General features: G+C 43.6%; 1 long non-coding RNA gene across 1 annotated transcript in view; it reads left to right on the top strand.

Annotated features, from left to right (window-relative positions):
* The window catches only part of LOC103159267, a 50,210-nt gene extending 33,592 nt beyond the window's left edge, over window positions 1–16,618 (top strand). The window contains exons 3-4 of the long non-coding RNA XR_003487846.2: window positions 7,354–7,464; window positions 15,548–16,618. This is a non-coding gene — a long non-coding RNA (uncharacterized LOC103159267). The remainder of the gene's footprint in view (window positions 1–7,353; window positions 7,465–15,547) is intronic.
* Window positions 16,619–17,218: the final 600 nt, after the last annotated feature.

Genomic DNA, 17,218 nt, shown 5'->3' with positions numbered 1-17,218 from the left:
GACAGAGGCAGTGTTGCTCCCAAGTTTGACCCTGCCACATGCCAGTGTGGGACCTCCCAGGGAAACAATATAAGATGAGACCCCAGAAGACAGGCTGCCTTGGCTATGTAAGAAGTAAATACTGCAGCATTCTGCTGCTTACACATTTATCAGGAGCCAATGTGCCTGCCTGGACCTGAGGCCATCAGCTGGGTTAGAAATAAAGATTTGGGATTTGTGTTGCAGAGGGTGTTAAAAATATATAGTGGGAGTCTGGGGTATGACTGAATAGATAAAACACTTTCAGCCCAAGTGTGAGAACGAAAGTAAGGATCCTCAGCTCTTATGTCAAGGCCTGATGGGCCTGGTGGCTCTCATAGAATCCCAGTGCTTGGGACACAGAGAAGAAATTCCCGGAAGCAAGCTGGCTAGCTAGACTAGACAAATTGGTGAGCTTTGGGTTCTAGTGAGAGACCCTGTCTTAATAATATGGTAGGGAGGGATCAAGGAAGACACATGACATCAACCTTGGGCCTCCATACCCATGTACCCACACACATGCAAACACTCATACATGTATGCAGACACTATCTGCACATAACCATGCAAAACAATTACAATAGACATTCTTACAGAGCTTTAGAGTCTGTTCGTTGTTTCATATGCAAAGTTTTTCGCTGATCCTCAGGATAAACTTGTCATTGGGATGGACAAGTCAGTGACCATACCACCCTGAAGACTTCCAATAGCATCAGTGACTTGTTCTATTCACAAAATCAGTATGTGCGGGAGCTAGAACTGGGATGAGCTCCTTGCTCCGAGTTCACTCAGGTTGGCATACTCTTGCAGTCAGCCCAGTAGTCTTCCCTGTGTGACTCTTCCAGGGAATGTTTGGTTGTCTGCTCACTGTGCATGCCATTTGTATTTGGCTACAGGAATGCAAAGACAAGAATGTGTACAAAGTCCTCCAATCACTGGGAAAACTACTTCCACATCTTTAAAAAAAAAAAACAAACAAACAAAAAACAAAGCAGAATAGAGTGTGGCAAGGCCAGAAACAGTAGTGAGTGTGCAAGCATTATGGGATGGGGTGAGGAAGAGAGTAGCTTCACAGACAAGGCAGTGTGAACATATTCAAATCTCATTCTCACAGGTGGCCTGGGTCTCACCCTTAACACTCCCAGGATATCAAGTGTTAGTGGACACACTGGAACTAATGAACCTCATAAAGGGACGAGCAGTACCCATGAGTGCAAATCAGTACCGGTGTGCCAGCGTGGGAGTGTGCTGAGATCTTCCAGGGAACAGCTGGGAGGAGTATGGTAGCTGACAGCCCCCAGCTGCTGTCCCTCTGCAGCCCACCACTGCACTCACACAGGGGTGCCACTCCCTGTGAGTCCCAGACCAGAGACAGTGCATGACAGAGGCACCAGAGCCCGGCCATTACTGTCCAACCTAGGAGTGCCAGGTACTCCTAAACCTACTCACACCTTCTCAGAGGCGCCTTGCCTCCTGGTGCTCCCTGTCCAGTCCCTCTTTCTTCACTCTCCTTCCACATGGCCGTGTCCTGTGTGAAGAAGCTCTCCCTACCTACTCTTGCTGCCTCTCCTTGGTGAATTTGGGAGGCAAAATGGAAAAGGAGGGGAGCGAAAGCAGAGAGAAGTAAAGGGGGAAGGGGTGCAGCAAGAGTAGGTGTTTGGAGCAATGCCTTTGTTTTCTAAGTGAGAAAAAATGGAGAATGAAGGACAGACAGCACAGGGGTGGGGGTGAAGTACCAGAAAGCCCGGCCATCAAGTTGTAGGGACAGTAAATTCCAGGAGGACAATCCTCTTGTGCATTCTAAAGAGAATTGAGAAGTGGTGAAAATTATTCAGCCACATATTTGGTTTTGGAAAAACCAACAACAAAAAATGTTGAGTGACAACATAAACCCAGCCACACTAACTTTATTAGAAGACAAAGTGGGAAATACCCTTGAATTAATCGGCACAGGAGACTGCTTCCTGAACATTATGCCAGTAGCGCAGACACTGAGAGCAACAATTGATAAATGGGACCTCCTGAAACTGAGACGCTTCTGTAAGGCAAAGGACACAGTCAGCAAGACAAAACGGCAGCCCACAGAATGGGAAAAGATATTCACCAACCCCACATCTGACAGAGGGCTGATCTCCAAAATATACAAAGAACTCAAGAAGCTAGTCTCCAAAACACCAAACAATCCAATTAAAAAGTAGGGTACAAAACTAAATAAACAATTCTCAATAGAGGAATCTAAAATGGCTGAAAAACACATAAGAAAGTGTTCAACATCCTTAGCCATCAGGGAATTGCAAATCAAAACAACTCTGAGATACCATCTTACTCCTGTCAGAATGGCCAAAATCAAAAACGCCTGTTAGACCCCCCAGAAAACTCAGCTATCTGGAGTCCCAGGCCACGGCCACGGTCACCCCAATCACCAGGCAGATTCGAGAGCTTGATGCAAACTGCATGAGGCTTTATTGTAATTTAACGAGCTAACCCCATGTTAGCTCGGGTCTTTCACCCACCCGCCATGGCGGATGGCTAGCAAAGACAGGACCTAGGGCCTCCCAAGAGATCTTGTAGGGCAGCATAAGGGGAGTGTCTAGGGGTACGCACAGGCTCAGTATTGGTGTGCCTCCAGGCTTGGAGGGATTGCCCTGTGTTGATTGGCCAACTGGTTGTTATAGCCCATAGGTCCTAACCAGGGTGGTTGCTATGCTTTGCATCATTGCTGTGTGCTTGTCCGTAAAAGTACACCCAGGGTTGTAAAGCATAAAGCATAGCACCATCAGCTAACTTCTGATTGGTTCCTTGTCACGAGGCAGGCATCTGACTTTCTAGTGACTAAGACAAGGTCAAACAAGCACGTGTTCGGCCACTATGACTGCCGAAAGGGGAGCTGGTCCCTTCACACCAATGACGGTTTATGTTGGAGAGGATGTGGAGAAAGGGAAACACTTCTCCACTGTTGGTGGGAGTGCCAACTTGTACAACCACTTTGGAAATCAGTATGGCGACTCCTCAAGAAAATGGGAATCAGTCTACCACAAGATCCAGGAATTCCACTCCTAGGCATATACCCAAAAGAAGCACATTCATACAACAAGGACATGTGTTCAACGATGTTCATAGCAGCACTATTTGTAATAGCCAGAACCTGGAAGCAGCCTAGATGCCCCTCAACCAAAGGATGAATAGAGAAAATGTGGTACATTTACACAATGGAGTACTACTCAACAGAAAAAAACAATGGAATCTTGAAATTTGCAGGAAAATGGATGGAACTAGAAGAAACCATTCTGAGCGAGGTAATCCAATCACAAAAAGACAAACATGATATGTACTCACTCACATGTGGATTTTAGACATAGACTAAAGGATTACCAGCCTACAATCCACACTGCCAGAGAAGCTAGAAAACAAGGAGGACCCTAAGGGAGACATACATGGTCCCCTGGAGAAGGGGAAAGGGACAAGATCCCCTGAGCAAATTGAGGAAGAGGGGGGAGGGAGCTATGAGAATGAGAAGGGAAGAAGAGGAAGGATGCAGAGGTCATGAGGGAGCCGAAAGGTTGAGTCAGGGGAAGAATAGAAGAAAGGATATGTGATAGGTAGGGTTTTAGTTGGGGGGGGAGTGGTAGGGGAGGAAGGGAGAGAGAAGGGAACTGGGATTGTCATGTAAAACAATCTTGTTTCTAATTCAAATAAAAAACTCTGAAAAAAACCCCTCTCTCAGGCACCTTCTCCCAGCAAAAGTAAGTTTCTTTATTCGTCTAATTATTTCCTTTCTTTTTGGTACAGCATCTTCCCATGTATTACAAATGGGCCTCAAATATTCTATGTGCTCAGATGGGGCCCCAGCCTCCCCAGGGCTGAAGTGACAGGCCTGTGCCACCATGCCTGGTAAAATCTTAGTGTTCACTTGCTACAAAACCAGTCTGGCAGGTCTTTTCCTTGTGGTTTGTCCATCCACAGCAAGCATTTCTGTAGGTGCCAGGGAAGGGGGTGATATGCAGGGGAAGAGGAGAGGAGATAGAAGGGGAGGATTTTTTTTCTTTTTTCTTTTTTTTTTTTTTTTTGGTTAGCATAAAGTAGTAGGTTTAGTTATGGCATTCTCATACAAATGTGTCCTCATCTTGCTTATTTCCCACTCCCAATGTCCTCAGGGATTTTTTTCAAGAAAAGTCTAACTGACAGGAGCGTGGTGTCCATGACTTCTCACACATCATTTTGGAATCTAGGTATTTGGGCAGCGTGGGATGGGGGCGTAGGACTGCTCCTGTGAGTGTGGAAGAGGGGAATGGCGTTAAACAAGACTGGGGAAGTCTGAAGACTTTCTCTGCCATGCAGCAATTTGGGGCCCAGGATAAATCTCCAAAGGAAGGGGCAGGGACAGGACCTTTAAGCCTATCCAATGTTTCCACTTAGTGGCAAATTGCAGTGAGTGAAGGGGAGCAGGTGTGCACTGGAGGAGACTGAACTGGAAGCCGCTTTGGGCATCCTGCCATGTTATCTTCCCTGCCCTCTGACCCAGGAGTCAGGTCACCCCACACCTTTGAATCCTAGCACCTACCAGCCTTGCTAAGGACATGTGGAGTCCTTGCTGCTGTCTTATCTGGGCTACAAGCCTTTTAAGGAGGGTCTGCCATGTGGTTAATATCAGAATTCCTGACTCCAGCATGGTGTCTGGCACAAAGCCACTTTCTGTTGGAAGGAAAAAACAAAAACATTCAACACTCGAAATTTTGACTTGGGTAAGGAAAAAGAACCTATTGCAGTTTTTAAAGAGAGCTCTTTTAAAGTATACGGTATTAAGCGTGCTCACCACCCACCCACTCACAGAACAGTTTTGATCAGGAAAATCTTCATACCCCTTAAATACTATCTCTCCATTCTCCCGCCCCCAGCCCCCACAGTCATTGCTAAACTTCTTGTCCCTATGACTTGACTATTCGAGGTACCCTCATGACTGGGCCATTTCATGAAGACTTAATGTAGATCACCCATGCTGAAGAATAAATCACAATTTCTTTCCTATTTCTTATTCATTTATTTATGGTGTGTGTGTGTGTGTGTGTGTGTGTGTGTGTGTGTGTGTGTGTGTGTACATGCACAGAGACCAGAGGAGGATGTCAGGTGTTTTGTTTTATTCCTTTCAGAGACTCACCGGGCCTGGAACTAGGTTTGTGGCCAAAAGCCCTAATTATCCTTCTAACCTAACCACCCCCCACCCCACTACACACACACACACATTGGTGAGGTTATAGGCATGTAACCACAGTCAGTTGTTTTTTGTTTGTTTCTATGCAGGTACTGGGATTTGAACTGAGGTCCTTATGCTTGAATAGCAAGCTCTTACCCTCTGAGTCATCTCCTCAGGCCCATTTCTTTCCTCTTTAATAATATTCCCAAATAGGGTTCATATTCCTCTCTCTCTCTCTCTCTCTCTCTCTCTCTCTCTCTCTCTCTCTGGAGTTTCGGTTGTTTCTACATGTTGACTATAAATAATGCCTCTGTGAATGAAGACTACAAACTCATCTTTAAGATCCTGTTTTGAATTCTTTTGGGAGTATCTAGATTTCTTTCCCTCTAGCTCTTGAAGTTAAAAACTCAGCTAGAGCTGAAGCCCTCTGTCCTGCAGGGGAAATGGTACAGTCAGGAATGCAGGCTTTAGGGCAAGCACAGTGTTCAGGAGGGAGATGAGAAAAGATGTAAGATGACCTGATTTCTTAAGTAGAGGTGACTTCATCTGCTGCCCAGAGCAGTGGCAGGGAGAGTCGAATCTGGGGCTTGAGGGAAAAGAAGAGTCGTAGCAGCTGTTGAGGGGAATGCACCCCGAAGATGAGGAGATTTGGGTCAAATGTTAAAGACAAGCAAAGAGCCCAGTGCTGTGTATTTATATGTGTTGGAGGAGATGGCGTAAAAGCAGAGGCACCCCTATTTAGGAGACAGGGTCTCCTGTAGCCTAGCTGTCCTCAAACTTGCTGGTTGTCTAGAGTAATTTGATCTTCTGATCCTCCAGCCTTCACTTCCCAAGTGCTGAGATTACAGGCCTGTGCCAGCATGCCTTCTTTATGGGATACTAAGGGGAGAACCCAGGGCTTTGTGCATTCTAGGCAAGTAATCTACTGACTGTACTATCTCCCAAGCTAATTTAAAACCCAGCTCATTTGTGGGTAGGGAATAAAGAAAGCTTGTGGTAAGTGTGCTTGGAAACGATTCTTATGGCTATGGGAGTCTGCCAGGACCCAGCAGAATTGACAGGTGGTGGGCTGGGTGGTGTGGTAAGGTCAAGGGCTATAGAGGAAGGCAGAAAAAAAAAGGATACTGAAAATGATCCAGCTTTGTAAATGGGCTAGATGATGTGGCAGAAGGCCAAGGGAGGAAAGGGCAGCTAAATGCCAGAGAAGTGCTGAGTGTGGCATACCTAAAAAACCTAGGTCCCCGCAGAGGCTCCCTGAGAAACAAGGAGGGACACCACCACAGCCATGGCACCATTACTGTTCAATCAAATCACTCCCAGTGCCTCCTGTGAGCTTGTCCTTCCCATGATCCCTCTCTACTCCCAGACAGCCCGTCTTCCTGGACACTAGAAACTTTCCTCACCAAGCTGCTCCCTACAGTCCCTGCCTGACCCAAAGCCTACCAATAGCAGAAATCTAAGACCGCAGGGAGTCCCTTGGGTGACTCCACAGGGTTGACAGCACGACCAGAAGTTCTCCACTGTCCTAGGTCACTATGTAGCTGTAGGCTGAAGGGAAAGTTTCTAGGGATTTCATTTTGAACTCATTTTTGGTCTTTTGTTGTGAAGGAGGCGAGAAAGGGAAGGAGGTGAGGCAGGAAGAAGGGGAGCGGAGAGGAAGGAGGAAGAAAATGGGGAAGAGAAGAGGAGGAGGAGGAGGAGGAAGAAGAAGAGAAGTTGTTTTAAAAAGCAATTGTCCTGAAATACCTATTCCCCCCCATCACCTTCTCTTCCTCGTGGATAGCCAACATGTCTCCTGAACTGGAACTTCCTTTGTCTAGTGCTAAAACTTTGTTCTTTTCTCCCCGGGTCGCCCCATTCTGTCTTGGTCCCTTTTGGCATTGTTCTTCTCCTTTCATTGCTCTGCAGGTCTCTGCTTTACTGGGGTAATTGCTCTGTCTACCTTCTGTCCTCTCAGGGAAATCTGTCAGCTGCAGCCTGCTGTTTGCTACCTACCATCCCTTTCCTTGCTTCTCTGAGCTTTGGGCTGCCCCCCACCCGCTGCTGCTGTTCTAGAACTGTATAGAGTTGGGTTTGTTTTTCTAGGCAGCCTCCTTGCACTAGCACTTTGCTGAGCTCTTTGTATTGTCTTTCTTTCCTTGCAGACATGTTGGAGGCCCTCCCACAGGCTGTCCATCTAAGGAAACCATTGCTCTCCTGAGTCACCCAGGATCCAAACGACTGACTCACACACTTGCAAATGTGCTGGCAGGCAGGTAAACAGACACAGTTCTTGGGGAGGCTCGGGTGTGTGTGTGTGTGTGTGTGTGTGTGTGTGTGCAGTTCTCAGAGGGTGTGGAGGGAATTACCTGTGTAGTAAGTCAAATAGTCATGCAGTTAACTGTAAAAGATGGGCTTTAATTTAATAATTATAAAAGGAGATGTCCTCTCTGTTTTCCTTCTGTCTGAGGGGAGGCATCCCTTCATAGGCTATGTCAGGACCCTGCTTGCACTGTTTCCAGTCTTCTACTTTGGTCAGTTTTTTAAACTAGTGAGATTCCCTGGCTTCCTGTGTTTGCATTGTCAGAACTCCCTGGAGACCTAGACTGTTTTGATTCTTGTCTGCCCCAGATAGAACACCCCTTGCTAGCTTTGACCAGTTTGAGACTAGCCAACCAGAGGCATGTCAGTCAGGCCTTCGCTTTCTGCCTGGCCCTTCTTAGGTGGTCCTATTGGACAGGGCAAAGGGAAAGCAGAGCAGAGTTCCCAGGAAACATTTGAAGGATGCTTGTCCTTATGTGGCAGAAGCTGGAGGATGGAGAATTCCCAAGAAAGGAGTGGAAAGATTTAGAATAAGTTCTTTGCAATATGAGCAAAAGAAATAGAAGAATTAACATGAACGCCAGTCAAATAGTTAAGGATCTTGTGGCTTGTGGCTTCCAAACTGACCCACATGTTAAGAAACTAAGATAAGTCTTGGAGTCAAATACTGGAGCAGAACATAAGAGGGTGGGTGACTTGGTGGCCATCTAGACCCTCAACTCACCACTGGTTTAAATGCTACTCTATAAACAGGAATGCCCATCTCACACTTTTGCTGACTTATTGTACAGATATTTTTTACTTCAACTTAATGCCTGCTTGGTGCTAAATGCCACGAGGGTTGCAAAACAGCACAACCGAAAGACCTTCCTGTAGCTGCAGTCATCACAGAAGTCAGGACACAGCTCCAGAAGGCACAGGCTTAAAGATGGCCCATCCCCACATGTCTGTCATCACAGCTACTCTCCCGTGGAGACTTCAGGATCATAACTTTCAGGCTTATATGAGCTATAGAGTGAGTTCAAGGCTATCCTAGGTAATTTAGTGAGGTCCTGTCTCCAAATAAAAGCAAAATCGTTTTGGGGATGTATCTCAGAAGTAAAGGGCTTGTCTATAACACACCCCCATATCAATAACCAGTATCACCAAGTAAAGTGAGTATGTGATTATGAAAATAGTATCATGGGCTTAAATGGGGGGATCCCAGGCAGGTGGAGGGATTGCAGAGGCCACCTGAAGATTGGCCTCAAAAGGAGCGTCATGGTAAGAAGACAAAGAAAGAGACAGTCCTCAGCATGTGATTTACTGCACTCCAGTTACAATGACAAACTCTACAATAGTTGTCTCTAGTTGAAATCAAAGAGCCGGGTGCTTGCTATCTTCTGCGACCACCAGAGACTGCACAAGTTTCAACAACAAATCCTTGGTTTCTGGTTGCTAGATGAGGGCCAGGTGTGGGCTTTCAGATACCATCCTTACCATAGTGCACATCTGGAAGGTGTATGCTGTGCATGAGAGAATAAAATATATAGTCATGGAGCTTTCAGCTCCAGGGATGGAAGCTTGGCTAACTATAATTTTATTGATGAACATATTTAATTATTCTATGCAACAGATGTGCTATGTGCATATAATCCTAGCACTTGAGAAGGACAGGCAGAGGTGCTGGTGGCCATGTCAGAGGAGCAGCAGGTGGCAATTGAAGTTCAAGGTGTCAGCCCACCAGGAGGAAACTCTCTGATGGGTGAATTTCAGATAGGCAAGGTCCCTATGCCCCAGAGCCCAGACCCCAGAATGTTTTTTGTTTCTGCTGTGCCTTTACATGTTTGCTGCTGCTATCTTTCTCTGGTATCTGGTATGGTATGAATGGGTGTGAGGAGATTCCCCACTGCCTGTAATATAGTGTGTTTATCTTTTGGAAACATCTCATTCTCCAGGGCATTTTTTACATGTGGATTACTATGAAGATGACTCCTCCCTAAGCTGTACTATATAATTGATAATAATAGTGTTAGCATATACAGAATTTTGATGAATACAAGAAAATGTTACACAGCCAGGGCCTGTGAGTTCCACCGAAGCAGCTGCATAGGATTAGGAGTTCAAGGTGAGCCTTGTCTGTGTAGCAAGTTTATGCTCAGCCTGGGCTGTATATCTCAACTGAAGGGAAACATCTACAGTGCTGTAACTGCCCACACATTCCCATCTTCAGTGGGATACTTTTGCATGTCGTGGGCTAATCTCACCACATTCACAACATGATGGCTGCAGTTGATCATGGAACTGCATTTCAAACGTGGAGAAAACGGCAAGGGCCAAAGACATTTTCCCTGTCTGCTCTATCTTTCCATTCACAAAGAAACTTTCTGCCAGAGGCATTACAAAAACAGTTACCCAGAAACCCCACTGGCTAGAACTAAGTTGTATGGCAGGGCCTACCAAAAGTTAAACTAATTACAATTTTCCATGGCCCTAGTAGACCATGACCATCTTCCATCAGGTCAAAGGGCATCTGCTTGCTACCTCAGTAAAACCAGAGAAGGGTATGAGGATGGTGGATGACCTGTATCCACCTCATCTGCCTCTTCCTATTGGCTCTTCCTTGACTGTAGCCTTTGAGTGAAATCCTACAATTAATCCTCCCTGCCACACCCATATAATGGATCTAACTTCCACAAGGACAGCAAGTCAAAATTCCAATCAGCACACTTGTATTCTGAAAAACTTATTGGTTATATTCCATAAGATTGGTGAATAAGGAATTGAAAAGATGGCTCAGAGGTTAAAGGTACATAGGACTGCAGTTTTGTTCCCAGCATCCACATTTGGTGACTCACAAGTGCCTGCAACTGTAGCATCAGGACATCTGATACCCTCTCCTGGCCTCAAAAAGGGCCCACATGTATGTACACAGAAATAAATAATGTGCATAACATAACGCAAATAAAAACAAAATAAATGTCTATTTTTGACAGAATCTCACTACATATCCCTGGCTGCCTGACTGGACTGGAACTCTCTATGTAGTCCAAGCTAGCAGTTAACTCACAGAGATCTGCATCCCTACTGGGACTAATGGTGCATGACTTCACACCTGGCAAAATAAATATTTAAAAATGATTGGTAAATGAAGTATATTTATGTATAAAGATTGCTTATATTAGAAACTATGTTGTTGTTGTTGTAAGACCCCTGGAAAGCTCAGGCCTCCAGGATCTTAGCCCAGGACCGTGGCCACCCCAATCACCATTCGGAGTCAAAAGCTTGATGCAAACATCATGAGGCTTTATTGTTGTTTATCAAGCTAACACCATGTTAGCCTGGGTCTTTCATCCACCCTCCATGGCAGATGGCTAGAAAGGACAGCTCGAACTGGCTGCATAAAAATCTTATACGGCAGTGTAAGGGGAGTGTCTAGGGTTATGCACAGGCTCAGGATTGGCGTGCCTCCAGGCTTGGAGGGCTTGCCCTGTGTTGATTGGCCAACTGGTTGTTATAGCCCATAGGCCCTCCCAGGGTAGTTGCTATGCTCTTCGAGTCATTGCTGTGCACTTGTCCTTAAAGCACACCCAGGGCCATAAAACATAGCGCCACCAGCTAACTTCTGATTGGTTCCTTGCCATGAGGCAGGCATCTGACATCTTAGTGACCAAGGCAAGGTCAGACAAGCACGTGTTCAGCTGTTATGGCTGCCGAAATGGGGAGCTGGTCCCTTCAGTTGTTTTTTTTTTTTTTTCTCCTCTCCTGAACTAAAGTTAACCTACAAATGTCTTGTCCCAGTTGATTTTTGACAAGAGTGCTTCTTATAATTGTTGGTTTCTTTGCTGGAGCTCCCTGTTTGGTTAAAATTTCGAAGGCAGGGTTTAGTGTTCCATCTTAAGTTCTCAGACTCGGGGTACTGCAGCCATGAGCCACATGTACTCACTGAGCCCTGGAAGTATGGAATGCATGAGCTAAACTTTTAATCTTGTTTTCATTCATCTAAATTTAAAATTTTATTCAGTCCTTAAGTATGCTTATAATAATTGGGGTATGTGAATCTCCTCTTCAGTCATCCTTGTTGTGAAACCTTAAAAGCGGTTCAACTCTATATAATGAATGTTTGTTATGTCAGCTGAGATTATTGTACATGTAAAACTATCAAATCCTAAAAACCTATATGAAAAGAGTTTTTTAAAAACTCAGTTAATATATATAGGTTATTTGTTGGAATGGTGACATTTCAAATATAATTGGTCTGTAAAATATATTAAAAATAATTTTTGAGATAGGGACTCTCGAGGTAGCCCTGCCTGGCCCGGAACTTGTGTAGACTAAACTGGCATCAAACTCACAGAAATTTGCTGGCCTCTGCCTCCTGAATGTCACGATTAAAGACATGCACCACTATACCTGGTTTCTTCACTGCTTTTTAGAGGTGGCCAATAGAAAATGATAAATCAATCACACACGTGGCTTCTTTCTGTTTCTCTTGGGAAGCGCTGCTCTAGGGCAAAGGGTCACTGCAAGTGTTTGATGAATGAATGCATGAGTCTGTCAGATAAACTCCAGACTGAATCACAGGGTTCCTGATTTCAGTATCCCTTCCTTCCCATCATTCCTTTCAGCCTCTGATGTCGAGTGTTAGCTTCCTGGTCATGCTGGCAATTCACCTGCAAGACAGGAACTTTGCTTATGGTAGTAAGCTTTGAAAACTCTCAGGAGAGAAAGAAGTGCCTGTATTGAGGGTCTATAAAAGGCATGGCTTGGAGGAAAACTGAACCTTTTTGATGGAGCAAAGTCAGGATGTTAATTTCCAGTTGACCTTTTTGTTTCAGAGTTTGCCATTTCTGGGTGTCCACATTGAAGTCTCATTGGATGTGCTCATTCTGATAAGTGTACATTCCATAAAAGGGTGGGGATTGTACTTCTTGGCAGATTCTTGCTCTTGTACCTTGATGTCCCCAAAGCAGACAAACCACCTTGGCTCTGTGGCTACACCTAGAGAACAGAGAAATGTCACCACCCAGGCTGGGCACCAGAAGGGCTTTCCTGGGAAGATCTCCCTGTCTGAGCCTGCAAAGGCCATACCCCAGCTTCCAGGGGCTCAGCAAGGAGCTAGTCACTGCTCTCCAGATATATAGAAAAAAAAAGGATATATATTGAAATTCTAACCATGAGTCATGTGGGCAAGATTAGGTGTGGCTTTATTTTCTTCTTTATACTGTCATCTTAAAATGTGTAAATGTTTACTATTTCTAAAACTAAATTTTCCAAGATATCTGTGCAGGTGTACCATTTCCCTTCATGAAGCTAATTTTGAGATATTCTTAACTCAGCTCCCCATTCAGCTTCTCTGGATTTCCTTAAATACTCAGTTTGGATTTGTGACAGTTGACTCTATCTAAAATTTTGAGCCAGCTTGAAGCTGTTTAGGACCTACTGTGTGGGCACTTGCTTCCTGATGTCACACGGATAGAGGATGCTCTTCCTCTGCCAAGCTATTGGGGCTATTGGGAAGATGTAGGAGACAAAATTGTGGGGAGCCTGGGTGTGTGCTAGACCATGCACCAGTGGGGATGTTCACTGTGAACTTTATCCCCTCACAATTCTCTGCCTTATGCAGTGTTGTTGTTTAATATAATTAATTCAATTCCTTAATTTTTTATTTTAGTGTGTGTGCGTGCCCGCACGTGGGGGTGTGTGTACAGGTGTATACATTCCACAGCACACTTATAACAGTCAGAGAACAGCTTTTGGGAATTGATTCTGTCCTTCCACTGTGGGTTCTAGGTTTAAACTCCAGCTGTCAAGTTTGTGCAGCCAGGAGCCTTTAACAACTGAGCCATATTGCCAACCCCATTTATTTTTTAAAAAGAATTTTGTGTATGTTCATTGCACATGGCACTCTGTTACATAAGATGCTCTCATACAAGCATACATGCTACATGTGATGGCACTCCCCTCCCATCCACCCCCCATTTCTGGGCCATCCCCCTCAATAGTCTCCTCTGGATGGATTAGTTCCTCTGGATAGTTGCTCTTATACTTTCATGTTGTATACACCTATATGATCATTTCCTTTTTTAATTGTGATAAAATATGTTTATCACTAAATACCCATAATCCCAGCACTCCAGAGGTGATGGACAGGAAAATGGTCAGAAGTTCAAGTCAGAAGTTCTGAGATACATGATACTCAGTTTCAATAATCATAATAATAATATTTACCATGTTGATGATTTTTTAAATGTACGTTGACTGCAATGGCATTAAGTATACATACATTGGTGATTGGTGTGCAGCCATCACTACTATCCATTTTCAGAACCTTCTTTGCTTATTGAACTATAACTCTGCCCCACCCTCGGCCCCTGGTGACTACCATTTTTTCTGCTTCTGGAATTCATCTACTTGGTCCCTCAAATGAGTGGAATCTGTCCTGTGACAGGCTTAATTCACCTAGGGGTCCTCAAGGTCCATCATGTTGTAGTATATGTCAGAACTGCCTTGTTCCCAGGCACTGAGAACTGGTGCACATTCCTGTCTGCCCACTGGGTGGAGGAATACTTGGGCTGCTTCTGCCTTATTGGCTTTTGTGAACATCAGTACTCAAAACATGGATGTATAAATATCTGTCTGAGAAATCCTTTTTCTAAAGAAGACTTGCTGGATCATAGGATGCTGAGTTTTGTTTGTTTGTTTGTTTTGTTTTTTAGTTTTTCAATTTTCGAAGTTCCTCAAATCATTTTCCATAGAAGTTGCATCATTTTCCCCATATAGTGTTATTTTAATTAATACTTCTTACTTAGGTTTCCATCTTCCTGAGACCAAGAAACCTGTTCCATTCACTTCTGTGAACGAAAATCATTCTTCCCAAGCTCCTAGGTCAATGTTTCTCTTAGGAATTGCCTAAGACCATAGAAAACACAGATCCTTACATTATGATTCATAACAACAACAGAATTGCAGTTATGAAGAAGTAATGAAAATAATTTTATGCTTGGGATCACCACAACATGAGGAACTGTAAGTTTTTGAAGATATAAATGTTAGCAGGGGCATAAGTCATAGGATCTGAGTGCTGAGCCCAAGGAATGCCACTGCCTACACCTAGGATGGTGGTTGGAAGCCTTCCTAAGGCTGCCACCCTTTCATTCATCTCTTCTTGTTGTGGTGACCCCCAGCCATAAAATAGAAGAAAATATCAGAAGATGGAAAGATCACCCATGCTCATTGACTGCTAGGATTAATAATATTGCGGAAAAATTGCCATCCTACTAAAGGCAATCTACAGATTTAAAGCAATCCTTATCAAAATCCCAACACAATTCTTCACAGACATTGAAAAAAATATTTTTCAGATTCATATGGAAACATGAAAAAAAAAACAGAATAGCTAAAACAATCCTAAATGGTAAAAAGAAAAGCATCCAGGGAGGGGTAATCACTGTCCTAAATTTCAAGTTGTATGATAGAGTTATAGTAATAAATAAAACACCATGGTATTAGCATAAAGCAGACAAGCTGATTAGAGGAAATGAACACCCAGATATAAGTCTACACACCTACAGACACCTGGTTTTTTTTCAAGGAAGCCAAAAATACACACTGGAAAAAAGACAGCATTGTCAACAAATGATGCTGGTCAAACTGGATGGCTGCATGTAGAAGAATGCAAATAGATCCATATTTATTACCTTGAACAAAACTTAACTCCAAGTAGATGAAAGACCTCAACATAAGAACAGATATATTGAACCTGACAGAAGAGGAAGTGGGGAATAGCCTTGAATGCATTGGCACAGGAGAAGACTTTCTGAACAGGGTACCATTACCACAGGCACTAAGGTCAATAATTAATAAAGGAGACCTCATGAAACTGAGAAGCTTCTACATGGCAAAGGACACCATCATTGGATAAACTGGCAGGCCACAGAATGGGAAAATATCTTTGCCAATTATATATCTGATAGAGTGTTAGTCTCTAGAACATGTAAAGAACTAAAAATAAAAAACCTTGTGGGAGTAACCAACCACTTTCTAACTGTTTTTAAGGTTCACTCCATGACATGGAACCCATGCCTGACACTGCTGAAGTGGCGAAGAATCTGAGACTAGGTAGGCCATGGCCTTCTGGGAAAACCAAGTTCTACTGTTCTCACGAATTAGCATCACAGTAGAACAACTCCTAATGACACTCTGCTATGCCCATAGATCAGTACCTTGCTCATCCATCAGCACAGATGCTTTCTCTTGCTGTAGATGGGAATAGCACAGAGACCCACCACTGGGTAAAATGCAGAGTGAGAGACTTTGAAGTTCTCAATCCTAAATGGGATGTCTTCATCAAACCCCTCCCCTCAGGGTTCAGGGAGCTGTGAAGAAGAGGAGGCAAAAAGACTGTAAGAGCCAGAGGTAATAAATGATTCCAATGAAACAGTGTCTTCTAGACACAGCATGATGGATGCACGCATGTACTCACAGAGACTATGGCAACAAACGCAGCACCTGCACAGGTTCAAACTGGATGGGGTCCTGGTGCTGAGAGGGAGAAGTCAGCATGTGCTCCCATCTCTAACCAAGAAGCTATCTGTAATTAATACCCACAGGCAGTGAGAAGTTTACTTTTCTCCAGTGGAGTTTCACTGGGTATATTAACCACATAGTTCATGGTAGGCCACGTGCTCAAGAGTAACTGGCCAACACAAAAATGAACTCAGTGGTATTTGCCTCAGTTTTTGTTTGGATATTTTTTTTGTCTTGTTGGTCTTATGCTTACATATTTTGGTTTCTGTTTTTGTGTTTTAATGAGGTTTGCGCTTTTTGTTTGTTTTTTAAAGAGAGGGGAAGGGTGTGGAGTTGGGTGGGTGGGGAGGTGAGGAGGATCTTGGAGGAGTTTTGGGAGGGGAAATGGTCATCAGAATATATTGGATGATAGTTGTTTTCAATCAAAATTAAAAATAAATAAAAGAACAAGCAAGAAGTCCTTCTTTCAAATGCAAAATTTGGGGAATTTGGGCTTTAACATAATCTGAGAGCAAATATTCTATTGCCCACTATATATCATCATGTATGTGTGTTTATATAAATGTGAATAAAAATATATATACATATTTTCTAACATTATTTGGCATTTTGTTATTAATATCTTCTGTCATATATAATGTTCCAATTTTGCTCTTCTTACAGCCTTTTTATTTTTATTTTTTAAGATTTTATTTATTTATTTATTTATTTATTTATTTATTTATTATGTATACAACATTCTGCTTCCATGTATATCTGCACACCAGAAGAAGGCACCAGATCTCAAAACGGATGGTTGTGAGCCACCATGTGGTTGCTGGGAATTGAACTCAGGACCTCTGGAAGACCAGCCAATGCTCTTAACCTCTGAGCCATCTCTCCAGCCCCTCTTACAGCCTTTTTAAAATGACATGTTTAATAAGTCTGTATAAGATTATAATCTATCTTTTTATTATCATTATTGCTATATTATTGTTAAAGGAATAATACATAGGCTTAATCAATGAATTGGGGAATGAAACAGATAAGGAGGTCCAGTGACCCATGAGCTACTGACAGTTTTAGTTTCAGGTTTAAGTGGAGGAAGGACTGGAACAAAAAGCAAGAGTATGTCAAGCTGTCAATGTCTCAAGTCTGGCTCTTAAAGTGGCCCAATGAGATATTGTAAAAAGCCAGAGCTGATGATGCACAACTTTAATT

This window comes from Cricetulus griseus, chromosome 8 (assembly GCF_003668045.3).
Source record: "Cricetulus griseus strain 17A/GY chromosome 8, alternate assembly CriGri-PICRH-1.0, whole genome shotgun sequence".
NCBI lineage: Eukaryota > Metazoa > Chordata > Mammalia > Rodentia > Cricetidae > Cricetulus > Cricetulus griseus.
Note: the sequence above shows the minus strand (reverse complement) of the source record. Positions and strands in the feature narration are given on the sequence as shown.